This window comes from Hyaena hyaena, unplaced genomic scaffold (assembly GCF_003009895.1).
Source record: "Hyaena hyaena isolate Hyena2069 unplaced genomic scaffold, ASM300989v1 scaffold_1796, whole genome shotgun sequence".
Lineage (NCBI taxonomy): Eukaryota > Metazoa > Chordata > Mammalia > Carnivora > Hyaenidae > Hyaena > Hyaena hyaena.
Window position 1 is genome coordinate 114871 of NW_024082405.1, and position 16996 is coordinate 131866.

General features: G+C 38.8%; 1 pseudogene; it reads left to right on the forward strand.

Moving 5' to 3' along the window:
• Positions 1–6257: 6257 nt before the first annotated feature.
• On the forward strand, positions 6258–7212 carry LOC120226605 (annotated as a pseudogene).
• Positions 7213–16996: the final 9784 nt, after the last annotated feature.

Here is a 16996-nt window from a genome sequence, read left to right on the forward strand (position 1 = left end):
CGTTTTAATGTCTGGTAGAAATCCCCAGGGAAGCCATCAGGTCCAGGGCTCTTATTTGTTGGGAGATTTTTGATAACGGATTCAATTTCTTCCCTAGTTATGGGTCTATTCAGATTTTCTATCTCTTCCTGTGTGAATTTTGGTAGTGAGTGTGTGTTTAGGAATTTGTCCATTTCTTCTAAGTTGTCCTGTTTGTTGGCATATAATTTTTCATAGTATTCCCTGATAATTGCTTATATTGCTGAGGGGTTGGTTATAATAAGTCGATTTTCATTTATGATTTTGTCTATTTGGGTGCTCTCTCTTTTCTTTTTGAGAAGCCTTGCTAGAGGTTTGTCCATTTTGTTTATTTTTTCAAAGAACCAACTCTTGGTTTCATAGATCTGTTCAATTGTTTCTTTGGTCTCTATGTTGTTTATTTCTGCTCTGAGTTTTACTATTTCTCTTCTTCTGCTGGGTTTGGGGTGCTCTTGTTGCTCTGCCTCTAGTTCCTTTAGGTGAGTTGTTAGATTTTGCACTTGTGCTTTTTCTAGTTTCTTTTTTTTTAATTTTATTTTTTAATTTTAATTTTTTTTACAAATAGTTTATTGTCAAATTGGTTTCCATATAACACCCAGTGCTCATCCCCACAAGTGCCCTCCTCCATGCTCATCTCCCCCTTCCTCCCCCACATCCATCAGTCCTCAGTTTTTGTCAGCATTCAAGGGTCTCTCATGGTTTGCCTCTCCCTCTTTCCCTCACCATTTCCCCCCTTATTCTCCCCCATGGTCCTCAGTTAAGTTCCTCCTAATCCTCCTATATGTGCAAACATATAGTATCTGTCCTTCTCTGCCTGACTTATTTCGCTAAGCATAACACCCTCAAGGTCCATCCATGTTGCTACACATGGCCAGATTTCATTTTTTCTCATTGCCATGTAGTATTCCATTGTATAGATAAACCACATCTTCTTGATCCATTCGTCCGTGAATGGACACTTAGGCTCTTTCCATGTTTTAGCTATTGTGGAGAGTGCTGCTATGAACATTGGGGTACCTGTGCTCCTATGTCTTATTTCTGTATCCCTTGGGTAAATTCCTAGCAGTGCTATTGCTGGGTCATAGGGGAGTTCTATTGTTAGTTTCCTGAGGAACCTCCACACTGTTTTCCTGAGGGGCTGCACCAGTTTACATTCCACCAACAGTGTAGGAAATACAAATCAAAACCACACTGAGATACCACCTCACGCCAATCAGGGTGGCTAAAATGAGCAAATCAGAGAACCCCAGTTTCTTGAAATAGGCCGGGAGTGCAATGTACTTTCCTCTTAGGACTGCCTTTGCCACATCTCGTAGAGTTTGGTTTGTTGTGTTTTCATTTTCATTTCTTTCCATATATTTTTAAATTTCTTCTCTAATTGCCTGATAGGCCCATTCATTCTTTAGTAGAGTGTTCTTTAACCTCCATGTTTTGGATGTTTTCCAGGCTTCTTCCTGTGATTGATTTCAAGTTTCAAAGCATTATGATCTGACAGTGTGCATGGTATGATCTCAATTCTTTTGTATTTATCGAGGGCTGCTTTATGTCCCAGTATGTGATCTATCTTGGAAAATGTGCCATGCACACCTGAGAAGAAAGTGATTCCATAGCCTCAGGATGTAGAGTTCTAAATATATCTGTCAGATCCATCTGGTCTATTGTGGCATTCAAGTCCATTGTTTCTTTAGTGATTTTCTGTCTGGCAGATCTATCCATTGCTAAGCGGAGTATTAAAGTCCCCTGCAATTAGCACATTCTTATCTATAAGCTTGTTTCTGTTTGTGATTAATTGTTTTAAATATTTAGGTGCTCCCATATTTGGTGCGTAGACATTTATGATTGGTAGTTCTTCCTGATGAATGGACCTTGTAATTATTATGTAATGCCCTTCTTCATCCCTTGTTATTGTCTTTAATTTAAAGTGCAGTTTGTCCGGTATAAGTATAGGTACTCCAGCTTTCTTTTGACTTCCCGTAGCATGATAGATATTTCTCCATCCCCTTACTTTTAATCTGAAGGTATCTTCCAATCTAAAATGCGTTTCTTTTAGACAGCAAATAGATCGATTTGGTTTTATATCCATTCTGCTACCCTATGTCTTTTGATTGGAGCATTCAGCCCATTCACATTCAGTGTTATTATTGAAATATGTGGGTTTAGAGTCATCGTATCCTTTGTGGGGTTCATGCTTGTGGTGGTGTCTCTGGTGTCTTTGTTCCTTGCAATACCTCCCTCAGAGCGTCCCCCACAGGATTTCTTGTAGGCCTGGCTTAGTGGTGACAAATTCTTTCAATTTTTGTTTATTTGGAAAGATTTTTATCTCTCCTTCTATTATGAATGACAGGCTTGCTGGATAGAGGATTCTTGGCTGCATATTTTTACTGTTCATCACATTGAAGATCTCCTGCCATTCCTTTCTGGCCTGCCACGTTTCAGTAGATACGTCTGACACCACTCTGATAAGTTTCCCTTTGTATATTAGGGCCCTTTTCTCCCTAGCTGCTTTCAAAATTCTCTTTGTCCTTGTATTTTGCCATTTTTACTGTGATATGTCGTGCAGATGATCGATTCAAATTGCGTCTGAGGGGAGTTCTCTGTGCCTCTTGTATTTCAACGTTTACTTCCTTCCCCAGGTTGGGGAAGTTCTCTGCTATAATTTGTTCCAGGACTCCTTCAGCACCTTTCCCTCTCTCTTCCTCTTCTGGGATTCCTATGATACGGATATTGTTGCGTTTGACTGTATCACTGAGCTCTCGAACACTTCTTTCATGTTACTGTTTGTCTCTTTTTTTGTCAGCTTCTTGTTTTTCTTTTTTCTTTTTTTAATTTTTATTTATTTCTAGGAGAGAGAGAGAGAGAGAGCCAGCGTGAGCAGGGGAGGGCCAGAGAGAGAGGGAGATACAGACTCTGAAATAGGCTCCAGGCTCTGAGCTGGCAGTCAGCACAGAGCCCGATGCGGGGCTCGAACCCACGAACCGCGAGATGATGACCTAAGCGAAAGTTGGACGCTTAACCAACTAAGCCACCCAGGCGCCCCAGCTTCTTGTTTTTCTATAATGGTGTCTTCTAAATGACTTATTCTCCTTTCTGCCTCTTCAATCCGTGCATTGGACACCTCCTTTTTATTATGTATCTTATTTATAGCATTTTAAAATTCATCATAACTATTTTTAAGCTCCATAGTGTTTGTAGCAATAATTTCTCTGATGTCTTCCATGTTTTTTTGAAATCTAACGATTAATTTTATGATTATTGTTCTAAATTCTTGTTCAGTTATGTTACTTATATCCGTTTTGAGCAGTTCTTTAGCTGTCATTTTCCTGCAATTTCTTTGGGGAGAGTTCTTTCGTTTAGTCATTTTGGTTAGCTTTCTTCTATCTCTTGTTAATTTTAAAAGCTTTTTGTACACTCTGCTCCTGCGAGTTCTGCTGTATTAGAGAGGGCTCTTTGACTGTTTAGGGCATGTCTGTTCAGGAAGCATTCTTTGAATGGTATCTCTTGGTTTCTCTTGTTGGTCATTTGGTTATTTTTTTTCCTACTTGTAGCGGTATTTGGGACTCTCCACCATGTATACTTTGGCTTGTTTCTTGAGGTAGCCTTATGAGGTTTCCTTCCCAGAGTATTCTGTCTCTTTCTCTTCCCAAACTCCTATGGGTCAATGTCCTAGGACTTCAACCCTTCTCTGTTTGAGAGATGGATGCAAGCGAAATGCACGGAGCTCCCTACTTCTCCAACATCTTGCCGTTCTCTTAGAATCTATTGCTTTTAAATGCATTAATGGCAAACAATCAGCCAAAGAAATTAAGAAAGCAACACCATTTACAACTGCATCAAAAGATAAAATATTTTGTTATGAATTTATCCAAGGAGGTGAAAGATCTATAGAGTGAATACTGTAAGATTTTGATCAAAGAAATGGAAGAGGACACAAACAAATGGAAAGGTAGCTCATGTTCATGGAATGGAAGAATTAATATTGTTTAAATGTCTCTACTATGCAATCTACAGATTCATCACAATATCTACCAAAACCCCAATGTCATTATTCATAGAAATAGGAAAAACAGTCCTGAAACTTCTACCAATGGGTCAGAATCAGCATACAGGAAAAGATCTGCTTTGTTTCCTAGATTGTTAAAAAATCTCAGACTATGGATTAAGATCTGAGCAGCTTGAATCTCCACATGAGTGCTTACTATCTATGTGACTTTGAGCAAGTTATTTATTGAACTGAACTGGTTAGGCCACAGTATAGCAAAGGAAGTACCTTCAGGAGCTGTAGCCATTGGTGAGGTTGTAAATGTTTAACAGCTGGTTTTCCAGGAAAGACACACACACACACACACACACACACACACACACACCATTTATCTTAAATTTCACCCACATAAAGAATATGGAGTATACAATTTATAAATAATAATGAAATAAACAGGGACTCCTGGGTGGCTCAGTTGGTTAAGCGTCTGACTTTGGCTCAGGTCATGATCTCACAGTTTGTGGGTTCGAGCCCCGAGTTGGGCTGTATGCTGACAGCTCAGGGCCTAGAACCTGCTTCAGATTCTGTATTTCCCTCTCTCTCTGACTCTCCCCTGCTCACGCTGTCTCTCTGTCTCTCTCTCGGAAATAAATAAAACATTTAAAAAATTTTAAAAAAGAAATAAACAAAACTTGTTATTGTCAATTCCATATAATAACTGATCCTCACAGAATGCTGTTATTGACTCCATAGCCAAACTATACCTGAAATGCAGGGAGTATTCGATCAAGTAAAACTATAAATAATAGTCTACCTGCTTCAACAGAGAAGTCTCTCTCATCACTAATGAATGTCATTCATGGTTGCTATTTTGTCTCTGTCAATAAGTAAGACAAAAGTCGATCAGTAAAGATGTGCGTCTGAATTTCTGTCACTTGTCGGTAATGTGAGTGACAATTTTCACAGAATTTAAACCCCAGAAGAACATTTCCTCTTCTTTCCATGGTCTTCACAGCATAAGAGCTGCAAACATGACACACTTACAAGTTTAATTAACCTTATTAATGTTTTCCTATCAATTTCTTCAGCCTAAACAATCAACAAAACCATGAACAGAGTGCTAATTGATAGCATCTGCTGTTTTCTGTGGCATAGTTTACATGACCTACTGCAAGTTATGGCCGTGGTTCTGAGTACAGCTTTGGGAGGAGGGGTGAAGTTCTAAGTCCACACTCCATGGCGTCTCTATTGTGCAGATCCAGGAAGAACAATAAATCCTAAAGCACAGATAGTAGGAAAAAGTAAAATGATTAGGGAGGAATGTTTTATTTATTTGTTACCTTTGTTTTTACTACAGTTTAGTTATATGTTTACATAAGTCCATTTTTAATAATGGCTGTGTTTAATAACTGGCTTGCAAATTCCTAAAAACTAACAGTGGGCTCTTATGAACCACAAGGCTAGGTCAGGTGTGCCCTGGCTGTGGTGATTTGTAGGGCATGCATTTTAGGAACAGCTTCACACAGTAAATGACACATGGAATATTAATTTTGTTCTCCGTGTACAAAAAAGGTTCTTTTCTCTTCCAGAGTCTTTCAATGGCTAGGGCATATTTATGTCACCTGAATATTGAAGTCCAAGTCTGAATATACACATCCTTGAATTGTAGGATCTGTGTGTTATAATTAACTGTAAATTTCGTTTATATTTTACAGAACTGCCCCCAGAACACACTCTCAATCTCTGGTACCACTGTGTCTTTTTCTGCTGTCTTTATGTCTCTGTGATATATAAAATGTGACAAATTCTATATGCAGTCTACTAATGTCAGCCTTCAAAAGTTTGCAGAAAGTATAGTTGATTGACCCACTAATGACTGTATACAATAAACTCATGATTTATAATAAATAAATCACTGCAACCCCAGAAAGACAAAGCAGATGGGTCTTTCCTTCCTATCATTAGGCCTTATGGTGCATGTGGCTTTCGCAGGTTTCTTTTAAAATTCAGAACTTCCTGTAGTGTCTATTTTAAGGAATTTCATCTACAGAAGGAAGACAGACTGTGTTTATAATTATGCTGGATGCTGAAGCACAGTGTTTGTTGTGGCAATTTGTATTTTTTTCAGATATATTTGATGTTTTTGTTGATAAATAATTTCGCTTTGTCAAATGTGAAGCTTTTACTTTCTTCTAGTACATGATTGCAGAAATCTGAGCTTCCTTGTTCCCAATTTCAGAAGGAAAACCAGAGCCATATTATGGAAGGAGAAAACCAAACAGCTCTGTTTGAGTTTATCATCTTGGAATTCTCCAACTTAAATGAGTTGCAATATTTAGTTTTTATCATCTTCTTTGTAACTTATATCTGCACCTTGGGAGGAAATAGCTTCATAATTTTGGTGACCATGATTGTCCTGTGCCTACACACTCCCATGTATTTTTTTTCTGGAAAACTTTGCTTTTCTTGACATCTGCTACACCACCACCAACGTCCCCCAGATGATAGTGCATCTCCTATCAGAGAAGGAGAGCATTTCCTATGGGGGATGTTGGGCATAACTGTTTGCATTTATGTTTTTAGTAGGATCAGAGTGTCTCCTCATGGCAGCCATGATGTATGACCGTTACATTGCTATCTGCAAACCTCTAAGGTACTTAGTGATTATGAACAGGGACCTGTACAGCTGCTTAGCCGCCTTGTGCTGGACTGGGGGTTTCCTCAACTCAGTGGTGCACACGGCGCTGACCTTCCGCCTGCCCTTCTGCGGCAACAACCAGCTTCAGTATTTCTTCTGTGACATCCCCCCTTTGCTGCTGTTGTCTTTTGGGGACACTTTGTCAATGAATTGACATTACCGTCCATTGGGGTCTTCATTGGGTGGGCTGCTGTCCTGGATATCATTGTCTCCTACCTCTATATTATCTCTACCATCTTGAAGATCTGCTCCTCAGTGAGGAGGCAAAGGCATTTCTACCTGTGCCTCACACCTAGTCATTGTCTGTCTGTACAATGGCAGCTCCATCTTCACATAGGTGTGGTCCATCTCAACATACTCGCTAGAGAAAGATGGGCTAGTCTCTGTCCTGTACAGTGTTGCCACTCCCATGCTAAACCGCATAATCTACTCTTTGAGGAATAAATATGACAGAGGAGCTGTGAAAATTATAGGAAGAATGTGGCAAGCTTCCAATTCCCTCTCTTTAAAAGTGTAAGCTTTTCTCGTCTGAGAAGATGATATATTGTAAAACTGTCCATTTAACTTATAGAAACTGATTTTTGACAACTACTCAAACAAAATTAAAAGTCAAATGAAAATTTTCACATCCATGAAAGGTGAAGTAGTTGTGTTCTGCAAACACTCATGCTAAAAAAGAATCTATATGGAATACTTTTAAGTCTTTCATAAAGAGCAATGAACTAAGAAGACAATGAGGAATCACAAGGTCAAGATTGAGCAGAGGTTAAGAACAGAAAGATGTCCTTCTCTGCCTGACTTATTTCGCTCAGCATAACACCCTCAAGGTCCATCCACGTTGCTGCACATGGCCAGATTTCATTGTTTCTCATTGCCATGTAGTATTCCATGGTATAGATAAACCACATCTTCTTGATCTATTCATCTGTTGATGGACACTTAGGCTCTTTCCATGTTTTAGCTATTGCGGAGAGTGCTGCTATGAACATTGGGGTACATGTGCTCCTATGCATCAGCATTTCTGTATCCCTTGGGTAAATTCCTAGCAGTGCTATTGCTGGGTCCTAGGGGAGTTCTATTGTTAGTTTCCTGAGGAACCTCCACACTGTTTTCCAGAGGGGCTGTACCAGTTTACATTCCCACCCACAGTGTAGGAGGGTGCCCGTTTCTCCACATCCTCGCCAGCATCTAGAGTTCTCTGATTTGCTCATTTTAGCCACTCTGACTGGCGTGAGGTGGTATCTCAGTGTGGTTTTGATTTGTATTTCCCTGATGAGGAGGGATGCTGAGCATCGTTTCATGTATAGGAGGATTAGGAGGAACCTGACGGAGGACCAAGGGGGAGAAGAAGGGGGGAAATGGTGGGGGAAAGGGAGAGAGGCAAACCATGAGAGACTCTTGAATGCTGACAAAAACTGAGGACTGATGGATGTGGGGGGGAGGGAGGGAGGGGCATGGAGGAGGGCACTTTGGGGATGAGCACTGAGTGTTATGTGGAAACTAATTTGACAATAAACTATTTGTAAAAAAAAATAATAATAAAAAAATAAAAGTAAAAAAAAAAACAGAAAGATGTGAAGTAGGCATGTGGGACCATTTCTTGTGAGGATTTCTGCTCATCTTGAAGGAGTATTTGAAGTTCTAACAGCATTTTGACATCCTCACAAGACGTGAAGGCTAACTGTGGAGTCTTGAGCAGCCGCAGAGAGGGTATTCTAACGATTTATGCCATTCTTAGCATGCAGATCTGAATGGCTGGACACCCACTGTAAGAAGAACCAGAAATAAATCCATCTTCATGTAAATTACAGTCATTGAATTAGGTAGGTGTGATCCAGAAAATCTGACACCTAACATTGGATTAAAGTGAGAACAGATTGTTAGTGTCGTGAGAACCTAGAAGAAGCAAATGAAAGTCCTCTCTGGAGGAAAGTAATATCATCATACTGGCCACTAAAAAAATGAAATAAAATAAAAATAAAATAAAAATCAAGGATAAGTAGACATATGAATAGATAAGAAAAATAATGAAAACTACCAGCACAACAATGGACAACAGAAATCTAACCTCAGTTATTTGTATTTATTGAAAGACTGGCCACAGACACAAGACTGAAACCATCAGAGTCCAGATGGTTTGGAACAATGAGAGGCGGGAGGGACTGCACCAAGAAAATCTCCCTAAATCAAGACAGGGCTGGGTAGCTCTCTTATATTTATGGGGGAGTGAACAATAGTAGGTGGAAATGGAAGTAGAAACATAAGTTAAGAAATCATGTGAGATACACCATGACTCTAACGACATGAGCATCTATGCGTATACATTGGCAAACTCAGGAAGAATGCATGGGGTGAAGTAAGGGGTGAAGGTGGGCTCAACCTTCCTCAGTAACCTGAGCATTTCATCTTGGAAGGAAAAACCCTTCTGGTGCTTCCAGTGTGTCTTGTGTTCCCTTGGTTGGGCAGCTACTGTGTTCAGCACATGCTGTATTCAACATGCACTGCTCTTGACCTACTTTATCTCTCCTCTGTACTCCCACAGACTATGTGAAAAACATACAAAGTCCATGGAGAACATTTCCAGAATTTAACAATTCAACAGGGAATCAGAAACCATCAAAAATGAAATTTCAGATTTGGAAAACAAACAGGAGAAACACTAGAAATTCCAGAATGGAAAATTATAAGAACTCAAATTAAGAGCTGAGCAGGTGGATTTAATAGTACATCAGACATGCCTGTGGCAAAACTCAAGGAACTGGATATCACCAAGGACAAAGCACAAGGAATGTACCACATGTGGGACAAAGAACATACTTGAAAAAAAATTGAATATGATGGTTAAAACTATCCCGAACTTGGGACACCTGGGTGGCTCAGTTGGTTAAGCATCCAACTTTGGCTCAGGTCATGTTTTCATAGTTTGTGTGAGTTTGAGCCCCTTATCAGGCTTGGGCTGATAGCTCAGAGCCTGGAGCCTGCTTCAGATTTTGTGTCTCCCTTTCTCTCTGCCCCTCCCCTAACTCACGCTCTGTCTCTGTCAGAGCATGATTTTTAAAATTTTTAATAAATTAAAAAATATGCCAAACTTGAAAAGATTAATCCAGGGGCACCTGGGTGGCTTAGTCGGTTAAGCGTCCGACTTTCGCTTAGGTCATGATCTCGCGGTTCATGGGTTCGAGCCCCGCGTCGGGCTCTGTGCTGACTGCCAGCTCAGAGCCTGGAGCCTGTTTCAGAGTCTGTGTCTCCCTCTCTCTCTGACCCTCCCCTGCTCACACTGTCTCTCTCTCTCTCCTAGAAATAAATAAAACATAAAAAAAATAAAAAAAAAAAGATTAATCCATTTTTCAAAAGCCCAAGTAATCCCAGCCTTGACAAATAACAAATTCTATTTGATCAAAGAAAAGTATGGCAAAAGAAAACTTAAAAACAAGAAAAATAACCTCCAAAAGAGCCATAAGAAGATCAAAAGATATTTTTTTCAACAGTAACACCAGAATAGATTTTTTAATTATTTGTTTAAATTTATTTTTTAAACTTATATCCAAGTTAGCCTATAGTGCAACAATGATTTCAGGAGTAGATCCCTTAATGCCCCTCACCCATTTATCCCATCCCCCCTCCCACAACCCCTCCAGTAACCCTCTATTTGTCCTCCATATTTAAGAGTCTGTTATGTTTTGTCTCTCTCCCCCCCCCCAGTTTTTATATTATTTTTGCTTCCCTTCTCTTAATGTTCATCTGTTTTTTATCTTAAAGTTCTCATATGAGTGAAATCATATGATATTTGTCTTTCTCTGACTGACTTATTTCACTTAGCTTAATAACCTCTCATTCCACATAGTTGCAAATTGCAAATGGAAAGATTTCGTTCTTTTTGGTTGCTGAGTAATACTCCATTGTATATATATACATGGTGTGTGTGTGTGTGTGTGTGTACCAAATCTTCTTTATCCATTCATCCATCCATGGACATTTGGACTCTTTCCATGCTTTGGCTATTGTTGATAGTGCTGCTATAAACATTGGGGTGCATGTGCCCCTACAAAACAGCACACCTATATCCCTTGGATAAATTCCTAGTAGTGGAATTCCTGGGTCATAGGGTAGTTCTGTGTTTAATTTTTTGAGGAAACTCCATACTGTTTTCCAGAGTGGCTGCACCAGTTTGCATTCCCACCAGTGGTGTGAGAGAGATCCTCTTTCCCCTGCATCCTCACCAACATCTATTGTTGCCTAGGTTGTTGATGTTAGCCATTCAGACAGGTGTGAGGTGGTATCTAGTTGTGGTTTTGATTTGTATTTCCTGATGATGAGTGATGTTGAGCATTTTTTCATGTGTTGGTTGGCCATCTGGATGTGTTCTTTGGATCAGTGTCTGTTCATGTCCTTTGCCCATTTCGGATTGTTTTTTGGGTGTTGAGTTTGATAAGTTCTTTATCAATTTTGGATAATAACCCCTTATCTGGAAAGCAGCTATGCTCACCACTATACCACCAACTCAATAACCCCTTATCTGATATGTTGTTTGCAAATATCTTCTCCCATTCTGTCAGTTGCCTTTTAGTTTTGCTGATTGTTTCCTCCGCTCTGCAGAAATTTTTATTTTGATGAGGTACCAATAGTTCATTTCTGCTTTTGTTTCCCTTGCCTGTGGAGATGTGCTGAGTAAGAAATTGCTGTGCCGAAGTCAAAGAAGTCCTTCCCTGCTTCTTCCTTGAGGATTTTGATGGCTTCCTGTCTTACATTTAGGTCCATTTTGAGTTTATTTTTGTGTATTGTGTAAGAAAGTGGTCCAGGTTCCTTTATCTGCATGTTGCTGTCCAGTTTTCCCAGCACCACTTGCTGAAGAGACTTTCTTTATTCCATTGGATATTCTTCCCTGCTTGGTCAAAGACTAGTTGGCCATATGTTTGTGCATCCATTTCTGGGTTCTCTATTCTGTTCCATTGATCTGAGTTGTCTGTTTTTGTGACAGTACCATAGTTTCTTGATGATTACAGGTTTATAATATAGCTTGAAGTCTAGGATTGTGATGCCTTCTGCTTGGTTTTCTTTTTATGGATTGCTTTCGCTATCTGCGGCCTTTTCTGGTTCCATACAAATTTTAGGATTGTTTGTTCTAGCTCTTTGAAGAATGTTGGTGTTATTTTGATAGTTATTGCATTGACTATGTAGATTGCTTTGGGTAGTATTGACATTTTAACAATATTTGTTCTTCCTATCCAGAAGCATGGAGTATTTTTCCATTTTTTTGGTGTCTTCTATTTCTTTCATAAGCTTTGTATAGTTTTCAGTCAGAATAGATTATTTCTAAGCGATGAAAATAATACCTTCAGTTTGTGGGAAAAAGAGAACTAGAAACCCAGGATTCTCTACATAATGCAGTATTTTCAACAATGAAAGTTAAATAAAGACAATTTCTGATAAATACTTGTTCACATCTCACTAGTAGCAAGCAGGGCGGAAAATGATCACAGGTGGATCGTTTCTATGTAGGATGAAAGAGAATCAACAATTTAAATATATTGGTAAATCTAAATGAATATGTACTGCATTAAATAATAACAAAAATAATATGCTGTGAAGGTTGAATTACTTCTAGAAACAATATGCATTACAGCAATAGACTGTAAGTTGGGAAAAGTTAAGTGGAATTAGAATAACTATAATAATAACAACCTCCCCAAAGTGTTGTATTGGAGGAGGGTAAGATACCAACTAATAACTGAGTTTTATCAATCAAGGATGCAATATGTTGTTTGGGTCATAACCACCAATGACTGGGTAAAGAATGTATAACTTCAGGGCAACTGGGTGGTTCAGTCGGTTAAGCGTCTGACTTAAGTTCAGGTTATGATCTTGTAGTTTGTGGGTTCGAGCTCCATAACGGGCTCTGTGCTGACAGCTCAGAGGATGGAGCCTGCTGTAGATTCTGTGTCTCCCCTTCTCTCTGCCCCTCCCCTTGTCATGCTCTGTCTTTCTCTGTTTCTCAAAAATAAATAAATGTTAAAAAAAATTTTTAAAAGAATGTATACCTTCTAAATTGATGAAGGTAATAAATAATCCAAAGTCAGTAAAAAGAAAGAAACAGGAAATACAAGGGCATGGGACAAGGGACAGAAAGAAAATACAAAATAAGATGGTAGATTTAAATTTCCAGTTCTTACTTTAAATTTAAATGGATGACATACTTCAGTTAAAAGGCCATAGTGTCAGGCTGGTAGGAAGAAAATCCCTGACAACTAGATGCTGTTTATAAGAGCTACAACATCCCAAACAGAAAAGTGCAGAAAGGCTAAATGTAAAAGAAAATGAAAGTTATATCATGCAAATATTAACAAAAGGAAAGGTTGTGTATCTATATTTATAGCAGAACACATTTAAAAAAAAATAGTTTATTGTCAAGTTAGTTTCCAGATAACACCCAGTCCTCATCCTCACAAGTGCCCTCTTCTATGCCCATCACGACCTTTCCCTTCCCCCACACACACCCATCAGTCCTCAGTTTGTTCTCAGCATTCAAGAGTCTCTCATGGTTTGCCTCCCTCCCTCTCCCCCCTCCATTTCCCCCCTTCTTCTCCCCCATGGTCCTCCATTAAGTTCCGCCTAATCCTCCTATACGTGCAAACATATGGTATTTGTCCTTCTCTGCTTGCCTTATTTCGCTCAGCATAACAACCTCAAGGTCCATCCATGTTGCTACACGTGGCCAGATTTCATTCTTTCTCATTGCCATGAAGTATTCCATGGTATAGATAAACCACATCTTCTTGATCCATTCATCTGTAGATGGACACATAGGCTCTTTCCATGTTTTAGCTATTGTGGAGAGTGCTGCTATGAACATTGGGGTACATGTGCTCCTATGCCTCAGCATTTCTGTATCCCTTGGGTAAATTCCTAGCAGTGCTATTGCTGGGTCATAGGGGAGTTCTATTGTTAGTTTCCTGAGGAACCTCCACACTGTTTTCCTGAGGGGCTGCACCAGTTTACATTCCCACCAGCAGTGTAGGAGGGTGCCCATTTCTCCACATCCTCGCCAGCATCTAGAGCCCTCTGATTTGCTCATTTTAGCCACTCTGACTGGTGTGAGGTGGTATCTCAGTATGGTTTTGATTTCTATAGCAGAACACAATTTTTAAGATGAATTTTATTATCAGAATGTGATGATTATTTTTATGTGTCAGCTTGACTGGGCCATGACATTCCTAGATAGCTGGCAAAATATCCAAATATGCTGGATGCTTCTACGAAGGTGTTTTTGTATGAGATTAACATTTAAATTGGTAGACTGGTAAAGTAGATTCACCTCCATAATGTGGGTAGGCATTATCTAACCAAATGAAGGTCTGAATAGAACAAAAGGCTGACTCTCTCTAAGCAAGAGACTTGTGCCTGAGAGCCACTGAATGGCAACATCAGTGCAGCCTGCAGGCCATCATCCCTGAACTGGGACTTCAATACTGCAGGTTGTGGACTTGCTGGCCTCCATAATGACATTGGCCAATTCCTTATGAAAAATCTATTAATGGATATATAGATAAGTGATAGATAGATAAATGATGGATGTATAGATAATAGATAAATAATAGGTGATAGATAAATGATTGATAGATGATAGATGCAGAGAGAGAGAGAGAGAGAGAGAGAGAGATCGAAAGATAGGTGATAGATGATTGATAGATAGATAAAATAATAAGACACACACACACACACACACACACACACACACACACCCTCTCTGTTAGATTCTCTGCATAGCCTTAATTCATGCCCAGGGAAAAAGAGGAACACTAAAAATCAATGTTTTAATTAATCCATAAGATGAAACAATTCTAAAGTTGTGTGCTCCTGTTTTTAAGTGGCCTCAAAATATATAAACAATCTACAAAGCCAAAATAAGATATACATAGATTTACAATTATGTGGTGAAAATGTTACACTTCACTCAATAACTCTTAAGACAAGCAGACAAACAAAGATTTGAATTGTAATTACAGATGAGCTCATATGATCATCATAGGACACTAAAATCAATGATTCAGAGTATGTGTTTTATAAATATTCACATGGAATATTTATAAAAATTGGCCATACATTGGACAATGTTTTAACAAACTCAGAGAACTGAAACCATTCAGTATGTTGAGTTAGTCATCAACAACAAAAATGAAAATTTTTTATTTTGGAATTAAGGACTGCACTTATAAATAATGCATGGATTAACATAATATTGTGTTGGAAATTAGGAAACATTTTGGAATAAGAGATAAGTGACATTTCAAAGTTATTGGATATTGTTGCAGATGTGCTCATGAGGAATTTATAGTCTTACACACATATATTAGAATTGAGGAAAAACCAGAATCTATGATGTAAATATCCATCCCAATGTGTTCAACAAGAAGAGAAAAACAAACCTAAAGAAAGTAGAATATTTGAAAGAATAAATATAAGAATGAAAATACTAACAATTAAGAAAGTGAAGTGTTGGTTTTTTCAGGTGTCCAGTTATGAATGAATAAGTCAGAGGGTAAAAGGCACGGGGTAGGGAATGTGAGGTGATGCTGTAAACAGTGATGTCTGGACACAGGTGGTAGGCACAGCATCATGTATGAGCCTGTCAATTACCGTGTTGTACATCTGACAGTAATGGAACATTGTTTATCATCTGTACTCCAATTTTTTAAAAAAGGCTAATAAAATTTACAATCTGTGGCAAGATTGATCAATGGTAGTGAAGGAAGGCACAGATGAACAATATCAGGAATGAAGAATGCTTCTGTTCACATAAGGAGCATACAGGTTTCTTCCAGGGTGCAGTGCTGTGCCCGGCAGTAGCAGGAGGACACCCACAGGCGCTCAGCCCCCTGAGTTTGTCAGACCCTTTCTCTTTCCTCTGTGCACATGGCAGCCGATAGGCGACCACACAGCAGATGGCAGATCCATCTCTCAAAATTGGCAACAGCGTTGTTACAACAAAGGAAATGGGGATTTTCCTGTGTTCTCTTGGTTGGCATACAGCAGAAATACAAGTTGTAATGAAAGAAATCAATGTACCACTGATTCGCCAGAAATTTTACCATGATGATTATAAAAATAAAAGATACAGAGAGTGAAGACAGATCCACAGGGAACTCTGAGCTTTTCAGCAAGGTTGAATGGTTAGATGGCACCAAGGCAGAATCACATCTCACACTGACAAACTTAGGGGAAGCATTACTGCTGGAAGAGATGGTGGAATCATCACACAGGCAGAGACTGATGGAAATGGAGAAGTCTGTAATGAAGAATTAATAGAGATGATGGTTTGTAAATAAAATATTTTCAACTCAATCTCCTTCTCATTAGGATAAAATTAGATCTTTTACTTATTTCTTACAAAACAATTTCAACGCAAACACACAGGCTACCTTTATGAATTATTTGACTGGTGCTCTGTCCCAAACTGATCAAGTTAAAATGAGTCTTACACAGCCTTAAATATAAGAAAACACTTAGTGGACTCTTTAAAATTATGTTTGCTGAAAAACTATAGAAAAATCATGAAGGAATTTGAAGAAGACACAAAGAAATGTAAAAACATTCCATGCTCATAGATGGGAAAAATATAGTTAAAATGTCATTACTACCCAAAGCAATCTACACATTCAATGCAATCCCAATCAAAATTGCACTAGCATTTTTCTCATAACTAGAAAACTATCCAAAATTTGTATGGAACCACAAAAGACTCCGAATAGCCAAAGTAATATTGAAGAAGAAAACCAAAACGGGAAGCATCACCATGCCAGACTTTAGCCTCTACTACAAAGCTGTCATCATCAAACCAGTATGGTATTGGCACAAAAGCAGACACATAGACCAATGGAATAGAATAGAGAACTCAGAAGTGGACCCAAAAGAGTACAGCCAGCTAATCTTTGACAAAGCAGGAAAGAATATCCACTGGAAAAAAAGACAGCCTCTTTAACATATGGTGCTGGGAGAACTGGACAGCAACATGCAGAAGAATGAAACTAGATCATTTTCTCACACCATACACAAAAATAAACTCAAAATGGATAAAGGACCTGAATGTGAGACAGGAAACCATTAAAAGCCTAGAGAAGAAAGTAGGAAACAACCTTCTTGACCACCGCAGCAATTTCTTACTTGACATATCCCCAAAAGCAAAAGAATCAAGAGCAAAAATTAACTGTTGGTACCTCATCAAGATTAAAAGCTTCTGCACTGCAAAGGAAATAATCCATAAAACTAACAGGCAACCAACGGAATGGGAAAAGATAGTTGCAAAT